The following is a 16,492-nucleotide window of genomic DNA, read 5'->3' as shown; positions in this document are numbered from 1 at the left end:
CAATGCTCTTTCACACAGACCGCCATTGAATAGCCCGAGACTGTGGAGAGGAGAGTGTCCTTTACTCTATATGCCTGCTGTGATGTGCTGAATAGTAGCGAAATGCTAATGAAAACCATCGGTGAGTCACTGCAATTTTAATACCAATTACCAATAATACCAATTATAGCAAGGCATTCTTATTATTCCTCTGGATATGTCCGCATTCAAAGGATTAGCTACCAGCGGCCGGGAGGACTTTTTATATTTATAAGACTATGCTTGGGCATTAAGGATTCCATCTAGGTGACACCAATCTTCTGCTTTTGGACACTCCAAGCTCTAAAAGTAACACCTATATTTTAGATTCATTGTGAATTCCCCAAATGTGCTTTTCTAAATGGGGTTAATTTTATTTACCGGCCGGTAATCTACTTTATTGCACTATAAATAAGAATTTACTCACCGGTAATTCTATTTCTCGTAGTCCGTAGTGGATGCTGGGAACTCCGTAAGGACCATGGGGAATAGCGGGCTCCGAAGGAGGCTGGGCACTCTAGAAAGATCTTAGACTACCTGGTGTGCACTGGCTCCTCCCACTATAACCCCCCTCCAAGCCTCAGTTAGGACACCGTGTCCGGACGAGCGTACACAATAAGGAAGGATTTTGAATCCCGGGTAAGACTCATACCAGCCACACCAATCACACCGTATAACTCGTGATATGAAACCCAGTTAACAGTATGAAACAACTGAGCCTCTCAACAGATGGCTCAACAATAACCCGATTTAGTTAACAATAACTATGTACACGTATTGCAGATAAACCGCACTTGGGATGGGCGACCAGCATCCACTACGGACTACGAGAAATAGAATTACCGGTGAGTAAATTCTTATTTTCTCTGACGTCCTAGTGGATGCTGGGAACTCCGTAAGGACCATGGGGATTATACCAAAGCTCCCAAACGGGCGGGAGAGTGCGGATGACTCTGCAACACCGAATGAGAGAACTCCAGGTCCTTCTCAGCCAGGGTATCAAATTTATAGAATTTTGCAAACGTGTTTGCCCCTGACCAAGTAGCAGCTCGGCAAAGTTGTAAAGCCGAGACCCCTCGGGCAGCCGCCCAAGATGAGCCCACCTTCCTTGTGGAATGGGCATTGACAGATTTTGGCTGTGGCAGGCCTGCCACAGAATGTGCAAGCTGAATTGTACTACAAATCAAACGAGCAATAGTCTGCGTAGAAGCAGGAGCACCCAGCTTGTTGGGTGCATATAGGATAAACAGCGAGTCAGATTTTCTGACTCCAGCCGTTCTGGAAACATATATTTTCAGGGCCCTGACCACGTCTAACAACTTGGAGTCCTCCAAGTCCCTAATAGCCGCAGGCACCACAATATGCTGGTTCAGGTGAAACGCTGACACCACCTTAGGGAGAAACTGGGGACGAGTCCTCAATTCTGCCCTATCCATATGGAAAATCAGATAAGGGCTTTTACATGATAAAGCCGCCAATTCTGATACTCGCCTGGCCGAAACCAAGGCCAATAACATGACCACTTTCCAAGTGAGATATTACAGATCCACGGTCTTTAGTGGTCCCAAGGTGCTACAGGAGGCACAAACAGGGGCTGAATATGCAGCACTCCTTTTATAAATGTCTGAACTTCAGGTACTGAAGCTAGTTCTTTTTGGAAGAAGATCGACAGAGCCGAGATCTGTACCTTAATGGAACCTAATTTAAGGCCCATAGTCACTCCTGCTTGCAGGAAATGCAGAAAACGACCTAGTTGAAATTCCTCTGTTGGGGCCCTTTCGGCCTCACACCATGCAACATATTTCCGCCATATGCGGTGATAATGATTTGCTGTAATCTCTTTCCTGGCTTTAGTAAGCGTAGGAATGACTTCCTCCGGAATGCCCTTTTCCTTCAGGATCCGGCGTTCAACCGCCATGCCGTCAAACGCAGCCGCGGTAAGTTTTGGAACAGACAGGGCCCCTGCTGCCGCAGGTCCTGTCTGAGTGGCAGAGGCCATGGGTCCTCTGATATAAATTCTTGAAGTTCTGGGTACCAAGCTCTTCTTGGCCAGTCCGGAACCACGAGTATCGTTCTTACTCCTCGCCTTCTTATTATTCTCAGTACCTTTGGTATGAGAGGCAGAGGGGAGAACACATAAACCGACTGGTACACCCACGGTGTTACCAGAGCGTCCACAGCTATCGCCTGAGGGTCCCTTGACCTGGCGCAATATCTGTTGAGAAGATCTGCTTCCCAGTTGTCCACTCCGGGAATGAACACTGCTGACAGTGCTAACACATGATTTTCCGCCTATCGGATAATCCTTGTGGCTTCTGCCATCGCCATCCTGCTTCTTGTGCCGCCCTGTTGGTTTACATGGGCGACTGCCGTGATGTTGTCTGATTGGATCAGTACCGGCTGGTTTTGAAGCAGAGGCCTTACAGGCCTCAGGGCATTGTAAATGGCCCTCAGGTCCAGAATATTTATGTGTTGGGAAATCACCTGACTTGACCAAAGTCCCTGGAAGTTTCTTCCCTGTGTGACTGCCCCCCAGCCTCAAAGGCTGGTATCCATGGTCACTAGGACCTAGTCCTGTATGCCGAACCTGCGGCCCTCTTGAAGATGGGCACTCTGCAGCCACCACAGTAGAGATACCCTGGTCCTCGGAGACAGGGTTATCAGCCTATGCATCGGAAGATGCGATCCGGACCACTTGTCCAACAGGTCCCTCTGAAAAGTTCTTGTATGGAACCTGCCTAATGGGATTGCTTCGTAGGAAGCTACCATTTTTCCCAGGACTCGCGTGCAATGATGCACCGCTACCTGTTTTGGCTTCAGGAGGTCTCTGACTAGAGATGACAACTCCTTGGCTTTCTCCTCCAGGAGAAACACTATTTCTGGTTTATGTCCAGAACCATCCCCAGGAACAGTAGACGTGTCATAGGAACCAGCTGTGACTTTGGACTGTTTAGAATCCAACCGTGCTGTTGTAGCACTTTCCAAAATAGTGCTACCCCAACTACCAACTGCTCCTTGGACCTCGCCCTTATAAAGAGATTGTCCAAGTACGGGATAATTAAAACTCCCTTTTTTCGAAGGAGTATCATCATTTCGGCCATTACCTTGATAAAACACCCTCGGTGCCATGTACAGTCCAAACGGCAGTGTCTGGATTTGGTAATGGTAATCCTGTACCACAAATCTGAGGTACTCCTGGCGAGGATGGTAAATGGGGACATGCAGGTAAGCATCCTTGATGTCCCGGGATACCATGTAATCCCCCTCGTCCAGGCTTGCAATAACCGCCCTGAGCGATTCCATCTTGAACTTGAATTTTTTTATGTATGTGTTCAAGGATTTTAATATATAAAATGGGTCACACCGAACCATGCGGTTTCGGTACCCCAAACCGTGTGGAATAGTAACCCCGTCCTTGTTGAAGTAGGGGCACCTTGAGTATTACCTGCTGGGAATACCGCTTATTAATTGCCTCTAGCACAGCCTCCCTGCCTGAGGGAGTTGTCAGCAAGGCATATTTTAGGAAACGGCTGGGGGGAGACATCTCGAATTCCAGCTTGTACCCCTGAAATACTACTTGAAAGAAACAGGGATCCACCTGTGAGCGAGCCCACTAATTGCTGAAATTTTTGAGACGGCCGCCCACCGTACCTGGCTACACCTGTGGAGTACGCGCGTCATGCTGTGGACTCACAGGAAGCGGGGGAAGAATTTTGATTCTTGGAACAGGCTGACTGGTGCAGCTTTTTCCCTCTTCCCTTGTCTCTGTACAGAAAGGAAGCGCCATTTGACCCACTTGCTTTTCTGAAGCCGAAAGGACTGTACCTTTGTCTGTGAGGAAAACCTGAGGTAAAAATATTTCTTCCCAGCAGTTGCTGTGGATACGAGGTCCCAGAGACCATCCCCAAATAATTCCTCACCCTTATAAGGCAGAATCTCTATGCGCTTTTTAAGTCAGCATCACCTGTCCAGTGACAGGTCTCTAATACCCTCCTGACAGAATGGACATTACATTCATTTTGGATGCCAGCCGGCAAAATATCCCTCTGTGCATCCCTCATATATAAGACGACGTCTTTAATATGTTCTCATATTAGCAAACTAGTATGCTTGACAGGGTCACCGACCACGCTGCAGCAGCACGATCTGCAGGTTTCAGTCTAGTACCTGAGTGTGTAAATACAGACTAGAGATGAGCGCCTGAAATTTTTCGGGTTTTGTGTTTTGGTTTTGGGTTCGGTTCCGCGGCCGTGTTTTGAATTCGACCGCGTTTTGGCAAAACCTCACCGAATTTTTTTTGTCGGATTCGGGTGTGTTTTGGATTCGGGTGTTTTTTTCAAAAAACCCTAAAAAACAGCTTAAATCATAGAATTTGGGGGTCATTTTGATCCCATATTATTATTAACCTCAAAAACCATAATTTCCACTCATTTTCAGTCTATTCTGAATACCTCACACCTCACAATATTATTTTTAGTCCTAAAATTTGCACCGAGGTCGCTGGATGACTAAGCTAAGCGACCCTAGTGGCCGACACAAACACCTGGCCCATCTAGGAGTGGCACTGCAGTGTCACGCAGGATGTCCCTTCCAAAAAACCCTCCCCAAACAGCACATGACGCAAAGAAAAAAAGAGGCGCAATGAGGTAGCTGACTGTGTGAGTAAGATAAGCGACCCTAGTGGCCGACACAAACACCGGGCCCATTTAGGAGTGGCACTGCAGTGTCACGCAGGATGTCCCTTCCAAAAAACCCTCCCCAAACAGCACATGACGCAAAGAAAAAAAGAGGCGCAATGAGGTAGCTGACTGTGTGAGTAAGATAAGCGACCCTAGTGGCCGACACAAACACCGGGCCCATTTAGGAGTGGCACTGCAGTGTCACGCAGGATGTCCCTTCCAAAAAACCCTCCCCAAACAGCACATGACGCAAAGAAAAAAAGAGGCGCAATGAGGTAGCTGACTGTGTGAGTAAGATAAGCGACCCTAGTGGCCGACACAAACACCGGGCCCATTTAGGAGTGGCACTGCAGTGTCACGCAGGATGTCCCTTCCAAAAAACCCTCCCCAAACAGCACATGACGCAAAGAAAAAAAGAGGCGCAATGAGGTAGCTGACTGTGTGAGTAAGATAAGCGACCCTAGTGGCCGACACAAACACCGGGCCCATTTAGGAGTGGCACTGCAGTGTCACGCAGGATGTCCCTTCCAAAAAACCCTCCCCAATCAGCACATGATGCAAAGAAAAAAAGAGGCGCAATGAGGTAGCTGTGTGAGTAAGATTAGCGACCCTAGTGGCCGACACAAACACCGGGCCCATTTAGGAGTGGCACTGCAGTGTCACGCAGGATGTCCCTTCCAAGAAACCCTCCCCAATCAGCACATGACGCAAAGAAAAAAAGAGGCGCAATGAGGTAGCTGTGTGAGTAAGATTAGCGACCCTAGTGGCCGACACAAACACCGGGCCCATTTAGGAGTGGCACTGCAGTGTCACGCAGGATGTCCCTTCCAAAAAACCCTCCCCAATCAGCACATGACGCAAAGAAAAAAAGAGGCGCAATGAGGTAGCTGTGTGAGTAAGATTAGCGACCCTAGTGGCCGACACAAACACCGGGCCCATTTAGGAGTGGCACTGCAGTGTCACGCAGGATGTCCCTTCCAAAAAACCCTCCCCAATCAGCACATGACGCAAAGAAAAAAAGAGGCGCAATGAGGTAGCTGTGTGAGTAAGATTAGCGACCCTAGTGGCCGACACAAACACCGGGCCCATTTAGGAGTGGCACTGCAGTGTCACGCAGGATGTCCCTTCCAAAAAACCCTCCCCAATCAGCACATGACGCAAAGAAAAAAGGAGGCGCAATGAGGTAGCTGTGTGAGTAAGATTAGCGACCCTAGTGGCCGACACAAACACCGGGCCCATTTAGGAGTGGCACTGCAGTGTCACGCAGGATGTCCCTTCCAAAAAACCCTCCCCAAACAGCACATGACGCAAAGAAAAATAAAAGAAAAAAGAGGTGCAAGATGGAATTGTCCTTGGGCCCTCCCACCCACCCTTATGTTGTATAAACAGGACATGCACACTTTAACCAACCCATCATTTCAGTGACAGGGTCTGCCACACGACTGTGACTGAAATGACGGGATGGTTTGGACCCCCACCAAAAAAGAAGCAATTAATCTCTCCTTGCACAAACTGGCTCTACAGAGGCAAGATGTCCACCTCATCATCATCCTCCGATATATCACCGTGTACATCCCCCTCCTCACAGATTATCAATTCGTCCCCACTGGAATCCACCATCTCAGCTCCCTGTGTACTTTGTGGAGGCAATTGCTGCTGGTCAATGTCTCCGCGGAGGAATTGATTACAATTAATTTTAATGAACATCATCTTCTCCACATTTTCTGGATGTAACCTCATACGCCGATTGCTGACAAGGTGAGCGGCGGCACTAAACACTCTTTCGGAGTACACACTTGTGGGAGGGCAACTTAGGTAGAATAAAGCCAGTTTGTGCAAGGGCCTCCAAATTGCCTCTTTTTCCTGCCAGTATAAGTACGGACTGTGTGACGTGCCTACTTGGATGCGGTCACTCATATAATCCTCCACCATTCTTTCAATGGGGAGAGAATCATATGCAGTGCCAGTAGACGACATGTCCGTATCCGTAATCGTTGTCAGGTCCTTCAGTCCGGACCAGATGTCAGCATCAGCAGTCGCTCCAGACTGCCCTGCATCACCGCCAGCGGGTGGGCTCGGAATTCTGAGCCTTTTCCTCGCACCCCCAGTTGCGGGAGAATGTGAAGGAGGAGATGTTGACAGGTCGCGTTCCGCTTGACTTGACAATTTTCTCACCAGCAGGTCTTTCAACCCCAGCAGACTTGTGTCTGCCGGAAAGAGAGATCCAAGGTAGGCTTTAAATCTAGGATCGAGCACGGTGGCCAAAATGTAGTGCTCTGATTTCAACAGATTGACCACCCGTGAATCCTTGTTAAGCGAATTAAGGGCTCCATCCACAAGTCCCACATGCCTAGCGGAATCGCTCCGTGTTAGCTCCTCCTTCAATGTCTCCAGCTTCTTCTGCAAAAGCCTGATGAGGGGAATGACCTGACTCAGGCTGGCAGTGTCTGAACTGACTTCACGTGTGGCAAGTTCAAAGGGCATCAGAACCTTGCACAACGTTGAAATCATTCTCCACTGCGCTTGAGACAGGTGCATTCCACCTCCTATATCGTGCTCAATTGTATAGGCTTGAATGGCCTTTTGCTGCTCCTCCAACCTCTGAAGCATATAGAGGGTTGAATTCCACCTCGTTACCACTTCTTGCTTCAGATGATGGCAGGGCAGGTTCAGTAGTTTTTTGTGGTGCTCCAGTCTTCTGTACGCGGTGCCTGTACGCCGAAAGTGTCCCGCAATTCTTCTGGCCACCGACAGCATCTCTTGCACGCCCCTGTCGTTTTTTAAATAATTCTGCACCACCAAATTCAAGGTATGTGCAAAACATGGGACGTGCTGGAATTTGCCCATATTTAATGCACACACAATATTGCTGGCGTTGTCCGATGCCACAAATCCACAGGAGAGTCCAATTGGGGTAAGCCATTCCGCGATGATCTTCCTCAGTTGCCGTAAGAGGTTTTCAGCTGTGTGCGTATTCTGGAAAGCGGTGATACAAAGCGTAGCCTGCCTAGGAAAGAGTTGGCGTTTGCGAGATGCTGCTACTGGTGCCGCCGCTGCTGTTCTTGCGGCGGGAGTCCATACATCTACCCAGTGGGCTGTCACAGTCATATAGTCCTGACCCTGCCCTGCTCCACTTGTCCACATGTCCGTGGTTAAGTGGACATTGGGTCCAGCTGCATTTTTTAGGACACTGGTGAGTCTTTTTCTGAGGTCCTTGTACATTTTCGGTATCGCCTGCCTAGAGAAGTGGAACCTAGATGGTATTTGGTAACGGGGGCACACTGCCTCAATAAATTGTCTAGTTACCTGTGAACTAACGGCGGATACCGGACGCACGTCTAACACCAACATAGTTGTCAAGGCCTCAGTTATCCGCTTTGCAGCAGGATGACTGCTGTGATATTTCATCTTCCTCGCAAAGGACTGTTGAACAGTCAATTGCTTACTGGAAGTAGTACAAGTGGGCTTACGACTTCCCCTCTGGGATGACCATCGACTCCCAGCAGCAACAACAGCTGCGCCAGCAGCAGTAGGCGTTACACGCAAGGATGCATCGGAGGAATCCCAGGCAGGAGAGGACTCGTCAGAATTGCCAGTGACATGGCCTGCAGGACTATTGGCATTCCTGGGGAAGGAGGAAATTGACACTGAGGGAGTTGGTGGGGTGGTTTGCGTGAGCTTGGTTACAAGAGGAAGGGATTTACTGGTCAGTGGACTGCTTCCGCTGTCACCCAAAGTTTTTGAACTTGTCACTGACTTATTATGAATGCGCTGCAGGTGACGTATAAGGGAGGATGTTCCGAGGTGGTTAACGTCCTTACCCCTACTTATTACAGCTTGACAAAGGGAACACACGGCTTGACACCTGTTGTCCGCATTTCTGTTGAAATAGTTCCACACCGAAGAGCTGATTTTTTTGGTATTTTCACCAGGCATGTCAACGGCCATATTCCTCCCACGGACAACAGGTGTCTCCCCGGGTGCCTGACTTAAACAAACCACCTCACCATCAGAATCCTCCTGGTCAATTTCCTCCCCAGCGCCAGCAACACCCATATCCTCCTCATCCTGGTGTACTTCAACACTGACATCTTCAATCTGACTATCAGGAACTGGACTGCGGGTGCTCCTTCCAGCACTTGCAGGGGGCGTGCAAATGGTGGAAGGCGCATGCTCTTCACGTCCAGTGTTGGGAAGGTCAGGCATCGCAACCGACACAATTGGACTCTCCTTGTGGATTTGGGATTTCGAAGAACGCACAGTTCTTTGCGGTGCTTTTGCCAGCTTGAGTCTTTTCAGTTTTCTAGCGAGAGGCTGAGTGCTTCCATCCTCATGTGAAGCTGAACCACTAGCCATGAACATAGGCCAGGGCCTCAGCCGTTCCTTGCCACTCCGTGTGGTAAATGGCATATTGGCAAGTTTACGCTTCTCCTCCGACAATTTTATTTTAGGTTTTGGAGTCCTTTTTTTACTGATATTTGGTGTTTTGGATTTGACATGCTCTGTACTATGACATTGGGCATCGGCCTTGGCAGACAACGTTGCTGGCATTTCATCGTCTCGGCCATGACTAGTGGCAGCAGCTTCAGCACGAGGTGGAAGTGGATCTTGATCTTTCCCTAATTTTGGAACCTCAACATTTTTGTTCTCCATATTTTAATAGGCACAACTAAAAGGCACCTCAGGTAAACAATGGAGATGGATGGATACTAGTATACAATTATGGACGGACTGCCGAGTGCCGACACAGAGGTAGCCACAGCCGTGAACTACCGTACTGTACTGTGTCTGCTGCTAATATAGACTGGTTGATAAAGAGATGTCGTAGTATGTATGTATAAAGAAGAAAGAAAAAAAAACCACGGTTAGGTGGTATACAATTATGGACGGACTGCCGAGTGCCGACACAGAGGTAGCCACAGCCGTGAACTACCGTACTGTACTGTGTCTGCTGCTAATATAGACTGGTTGATAAAGAGATGTCGTAGTATGTACGTATAAAGAAGAAAGAAAAAAAAAACACGGTTAGGTGGTATACAATTATGGACGGACTGCCGAGTGCCGACACAGAGGTAGCCACAGCCGTGAACTACCGTACTGTACTGTGTCTGCTGCTAATATAGACTGGTTGATAAAGAGATGTCGTAGTATGTATGTATAAAGAAGAAAGAAAAAAAAACCACGGTTAGGTGGTATACAATTATGGACGGACTGCCGAGTGCCGACACAGAGGTAGCCACAGCCGTGAACTACCGTACTGTACTGTGTCTGCTGCTAATATAGACTGGTTGATAAAGAGATGTCGTAGTATGTACGTATAAAGAAGAAAGAAAAAAAAACCACGGTTAGGTGGTATACAATTATGGACGGACTGCCGAGTGCCGACACAGAGGTAGCCACAGCCGTGAACTACCGTACTGTACTGTGTCTGCTGCTAATATAGACTGGTTGATAAAGAGATGTCGTAGTATGTATGTATAAAGAAGAAAGAAAAAAAACCACGGTTAGGTGGTATACAATTATGGACGGACTGCCGAGTGCCGACACAGAGGTAGCCACAGCCGTGAACTACCGTACTGTACTGTGTCTGCTGCTAATATAGACTGGTTGATAAAGAGATGTCGTAGTATGTATGTATAAAGAAGAAAGAAAAAAAAACCACGGTTAGGTGGTATACAATTATGGACGGACTGCCGAGTGCCGACACAGAGGTAGCCACAGCCGTGAACTACCGTACTGTACTGTGTCTGCTGCTAATATAGACTGGTTGATAAAGAGATGTCGTAGTATGTATGTATAAAGAAGAAAGAAAAAAAAACCACGGTTAGGTGGTATACAATTATGGACGGACTGCCGAGTGCCGACACAGAGGTAGCCACAGCCGTGAACTACCGTACTGTACTGTGTCTGCTGCTAATATAGACTGGTTGATAAAGAGATGTCGTAGTATGTATGTATAAAGAAGAAAGAAAAAAAAACCATGGTTAGGTGGTATACAATTATGGACGGACTGCCGAGTGCCGACACAGAGGTAGCTACAGCCGTGAACTACCGTACTGTGTCTGCTGCGACTGGATGATAAATAATGATATAAAAAATATATATATATCACTACTGCAGCCGGACAGGTATATATATTATATAATGACGGACCTGCTGGACACTGTCTGTCAGCAGAATGAGTTTTTTATAGAATAAAAAAAAAAACACCACACAAGTGAAGTCACACGATGAGTGTTTAACTTTTTCAGGCAATCACAATATAGTATACTACTAACTATACTGGTGGTCAGTGTGGTCAGGTCACTGGTCAGTCACACTGGCAGTGGCACTCCTGCAGCAAAAGTGTGCACTGTTTAATTTTAATATAATATGTACTCCTGGCTCCTGCTATAACCTATAACTGGCACTGCAGTGCTCCCCAGTCTCCCCCACAATTATAAGCTGTGTGAGCTGAGCACAGTCAGATATATAATATATACATAGATGATGCAGCACACTGGGCTGAGCAGTGCACACAGATATGGTATGTGACTGTCTTGTACTCCTGGCTCCTGCTATAACCTATAACTGGCACTGCAGTGCTCCCCAGTCTCCCCCACAATTATAAGCTGTGTGAGCTGAGCACAGTCAGATATATAATATATACATAGATGATGCAGCACACTGGGCTGAGCAGTGCACACAGATATGGTATGTGACTGAGTCACTGTGTGTATCGTTTTTTTCAGGCAGAGAACGGATATATTAAATAAAACTGCACTGTCTGGTGGTCACTGTGGTCAGTCACTAGTAAACTCTGCACTCTCTTCTACAGTACTCCTAAACTCCAGTAAATCAGGTCAATCTCTCTCTCTCTCTCTCTCTCCTAATCTAAATCACTGTACTCCCTAACAGCTGCTCCCCGTCCCCAATCCTCCCCACAATTATAACTAAGTCACTCAGTCTATACTCTTTTCTACTATAACGGAGAGGACGCCAGCCACGTCCTCTCCCTATCAATCTCAATGCACGTGTGAAAATGGCGGCGACGCGCGGCTCCTTATATAGAATCCGAGTCTCGCGAGAATCCGACAGCGTCATGATGACGTTCGGGCGCGCTCGGGTTAACCGAGCAAGGCGGGAAGATCCGAGTCGCTCGGACCCGTGAAAAAAAACATGAAGTTCGTGCGGGTTCGGATTCAGAGAAACCGAACCCGCTCATCTCTAATACAGACTTCAGGATAGCCTCCTGCTTTTTATCAACAGGTACCTTCAAAGTGGCCGTTCCTAAAACGGCAGTGCTACCTTTTTTGACAACCGTGTGAGCGCCTTTTCCACCCTAGGGGATATCTCCCACCGTAACTTATCCTCCTGGCGGGAAAGGGTACGCCATCAGTAACTTTTTATAAATTACCAGTTTCTTAACGGGGGAACCCACGCTTTTCACACACTTCATTTATTCATCTGATGGGGGAACAAAACACTGCCTGTTTTTTCTCCCCAAACCTAAAACCCATTTTTAGAGGTGCTTGGGTTAATGTCAGAAATGTATAACACATTTTTTATTGCCGGGATCAAGTCACGGATGTTCCTAGTGGATTGTGTATATGTCTCAACCTTGTCGACACTGGAGTCAAACTCCGTGTCGACATCTGTGTCTGCCATCTGAGAGAGCGGGCGTTTTTGAGCCCCTGATGGCCTTTGAGACGCCTGGGCAGGCGCGGGCTGAGAAGCCGGCTGTCCCACAGCTGTTACGTCATCCACCCTTTTATATAAGGAGTTGACACTGTCGGTTACTACCTTCCACCTATCCATCCACTCTGGTGTCGGCCCCACAGGGGGCGACATCACATATATCGGCCTCTGTTCCGTCACCATATAAGCCTCCTCATTCAACATGTCGACACAGCCGTACCGACACACCGCAGACACACAGGGAATGCTCTAAACGAGGACAGGACCCACAAAAGCCCTTTGGGGGGACAGAGTGAGAGTATGCCAGCACACACCAGAGCGCTATATAATGCAGGGACCAACTGAGTTATGTCCCCTATAGCTGCTTTTTTTATATATGTATACTGCGCCTAAATTAAATGCCCCCCCTCTCTTTTTTAACCCTTTTCTGTGTTGTAAACTGCAGGGGAGAGCTAGGGAGCTTCCCTCCATCGGAGCTGTGAGGGAAAATGGCGCCAGTGTGCTTGAGGGAGATAGCTCCGCCCCTTTTCCGCGGCCTATTCTCCCGCTTTTTTATGGAATCTGGCAGGGGTATTTACCTCATATATAGCCCCTGGGGCTATATATTGAGGTATTTTTGCCAGCCAAGGTGTTTTTATTGCTGCCTCAGGGCGCCCCCCCCCAGCGCCCTGCACCCTCAGTGACCAGAGTGTGAAGTGTGTGAGAGGAGCAATGGCGCACAGCTGCAGTGCTGTGCGCTACATTGGTGAAGACTGAGTCTTCATGCCGCCGATTTTCCGGACCATCTTCTTGCTTCTGGCTCTGTAAGGGGGACGGCGGCGCGGCTCCGGGACCGAACACCAAGGACTGGGCCTGCGGTCGATCCCTCTGGAGCTAATGGTGTCCTGTAGCCTAAGAAGCCCAATCCGGCTGCAAGCAGGCGAGTTCGCTTCTTCTCCCCTTAGTCCCTCGCTGCAGTGAGCCTGTTGCCAGCAGGTCTCACTGAAAATAAAAAAATCTAAGACTATTACTTTCTAAGAGCTCAGGAGAGCCCCTAGTGTGCATCCAACCTCGGCCGGGCACGAAATCTAACTGAGGCTTGGAGGGGGGTCATAGTGGGAGGAGCCGGTGCACACCAGGTAGTCTAAGATCTTTCTAGAGTGCCCAGCCTCCTTCGGAGCCCGCTATTCCCCATGGTCCTTACGGAGTTCCCAGCATCCACTAGGACGTCAGAGAAAAAATATTGATTGTTTTTATATTCATGTATTATGCATTGTAATTATTAAAACCAATAGTATTTAAATACCAGCGCTCCTTTTTTCTTCACTTGTGGAGAATTTCTGTTTCTATTTATAGCATATAGTGTACATGTATGAGGTATTTAATAGGGATCCGGTCTGAAGATCGACAGTATCTAGGTCGACAATGTTTAGGTCGACCACTATAGGTCGACAGTCACTAGGTCGACATGGATGGAAGGTTGACAGGGTTTCTAGGTCGACATGAGTTTTTCACATTTTTTTTTCTTTTTTTGAATTTTTCCATACTTAACGTTCCACGTGGACTACGATTGGAACGGTAATCTGTGCCGAGCGAAGCGGTAGCGGAGCGAAGGCACCATGCCCGAAGCATGGCGAGCGAAGCGAGCCATGCGAGGCGAGCGAAGCGAGCCATGCGAGGCGACGCGATGCACTAATTTGGGATACCGGTCACTCTACGAAGAAAACGACACCGAAAAAAAAAATCCTCATGTCGACCTTTAGACCTGTCGACCTAGCACATGTCGACCTAGAAACCCTGTCGACCTTCCATCCATGTCGACCTAGTGACTGTCGACCTATAGTGGTCGACCTAAACATTGTCGACCTAGATACTGTCGATTTGATGAACCACACCCATTTAATATGTGTAATTATATTGTGGCTGAAATATCACATGCCTACCAGAGACACTTACCAACAGAACAAATGTTCCCACCAGAGACACTTACTGTTAGAAGTGAAGAGTGCTACTGCATAGTCTCCAATATGGTTTCTCCAGCGATATGCTTCATTCCCTTACCAAAATGGACACCAGTACTCTTACTGCACATGCGCTGTGCCATCTTGTTACTGTGTATGAGTAACATAATGGGAGATGGACGTATTCCCCTTAGCTCTTGAGACCACAAGGCCTATTACCCGTTGTACTAGTTGGAGCTCTGTCTGGAACCAGGTCCTCTACATGCGTCACTTCATGCTCTGACTATACGAGTGAAACAGTGAGTACAGCTGTACTACTATCTGCACAATAAACAAATATAAAAGTTTAAGGCATGCGGAACTAGTTCTTTGTTCTGTACATTTAACTTTGTCAATCCAATTATAGCAGACTGATAAGCAACTTAAATACAGTGGGGTATCTCAAACATACAACAGAGAAAAGACAATTAAAGTCCAGAGGTCCCCAGGCACATTGTGAAGTTTGACACAAATGCTACAACAGTGATGAGATGTCATCTTGGCCACATGGAAAGATACAGACAGCTGCAGCAGCATAGAGAGAAGCAAGCACAATGAGTTTAAGCTAAAGTGTATCAATGAGCACATATGCAGTAATTACACCTATAATGGGGTTCATTAATTTAAAAATTATACAACATGGAAATTTACTATGGAAATGCAGTTGAAATGGGAAAGACTGTGGAAACTAATAACGCTTTTACACCAACTGAGGCGGGTCGCAGCCGGGAGCCCGACACCGGTGCTACCCGGCTGTGACCCACCTCAGGCCCCTTTCCCACTGCTGTCTCCAACCCGGCATATTGCCGGTGATGCAGTGGGGGCAGCGCTTGGAGATCACATGATCTCCAAGAACCACCTGTCCATTCACTGTGAACGGGAGCCGGGTCGATGTGACCCGGCTCCCATTTACACAGCACAGCTTGCCGGGTTGAACCCGTGTACAACCCTGTAAGCTACTGTACCTGAGTTGGAATACTGGGTCACTCAACCCAGATTATTCCAACTGTGCCCTTTTACATCACACAGCAACATGGGTTATGCACGCTCATGTGCAATAACCCGTGTTGGAAGCTGGCGGTGTAAAAGGGGTATTACAGTAGATCAGTCCAAGCACAGATGATGTACAGAAAGACATGGGAACCACAGGCTTAAGTGTGGAGGAACATGTATACTCCATAATTCATGGGAAGATGCCTGCTAGAGACACGTACACTGCATTGTAAGAGGCATATTAGGATGGAAGTCTCATGCGGGTGAATTTAAGATGTGGATTGTATAATACAAAGTTACTTGAATGCAGAAGTATGACTGATTATATAGACAGAACAATGCCTGTCTCTTAGCAGTTAACATCTGTTGGTGTACAAATAGATGACAAAGATATAGCAACATCCATGCTTCAGAATTTAACACCAAATCTTGGCTTTTTAGTTGTGGCGTTAGAGGCAAACACTGCAAAGTTGACAATAGACAGATAAAGAGCATATCTATTACAGTTTGAGGAACATGTACCCTGTGAATTTAATGCTGAGACATCTGCATTGCAATCATAGAATGAGAAGTTCTGGAACTTTCAATTAAAGTGTTAGCACTGTCAAAAGATAGGTCACAAAACAATTAACTACAAGAAGAAAAAAGTGAATCCTGTGCACAGCAAGAAATGTGATGACAGTTTAATCGGCCCTGAGTGTTACAGATAACCACAGAAAGGATTGTTGATACTGTATATCAATTCAGGTGTAACAGGATATTTCAGCTGCAATAAGCAGTGGTTCAACAAGAGTGTGACCCTATCACAATCAATGGAATTGGCAATCAAATATTGAAAGCCACAAAATTTTGGACAATTAAATCTCACTGATTGGATCAAGAACAAAAGTACAGAAATCCAAAATGTATTGGCATGGAAACACATTTTTTTGTTATCAGTGTCAATTATTATTATTATTACAGGCACACAAGTCACTTGCAATTATTTGTCCTTGATACACCCTACTGCTATGCAATGATGACAACTGAGTCAGTCCTTGGAACTCTGGCATAGAAGAGTTGGTCTGCTTAGATATGACATTGTGCAAAAGCTACAGAACAGAATGGTCACAGGAATGTCTGTGACTGACGCAAAGAAACCTAGGG

Source organism: Pseudophryne corroboree, chromosome 7 (assembly GCF_028390025.1).
Source record: "Pseudophryne corroboree isolate aPseCor3 chromosome 7, aPseCor3.hap2, whole genome shotgun sequence".
Classification (NCBI taxonomy): domain Eukaryota; kingdom Metazoa; phylum Chordata; class Amphibia; order Anura; family Myobatrachidae; genus Pseudophryne; species Pseudophryne corroboree.
The sequence above is the reverse complement of the archived record's forward strand: the minus strand, read 5'-3'. Positions refer to the sequence as shown.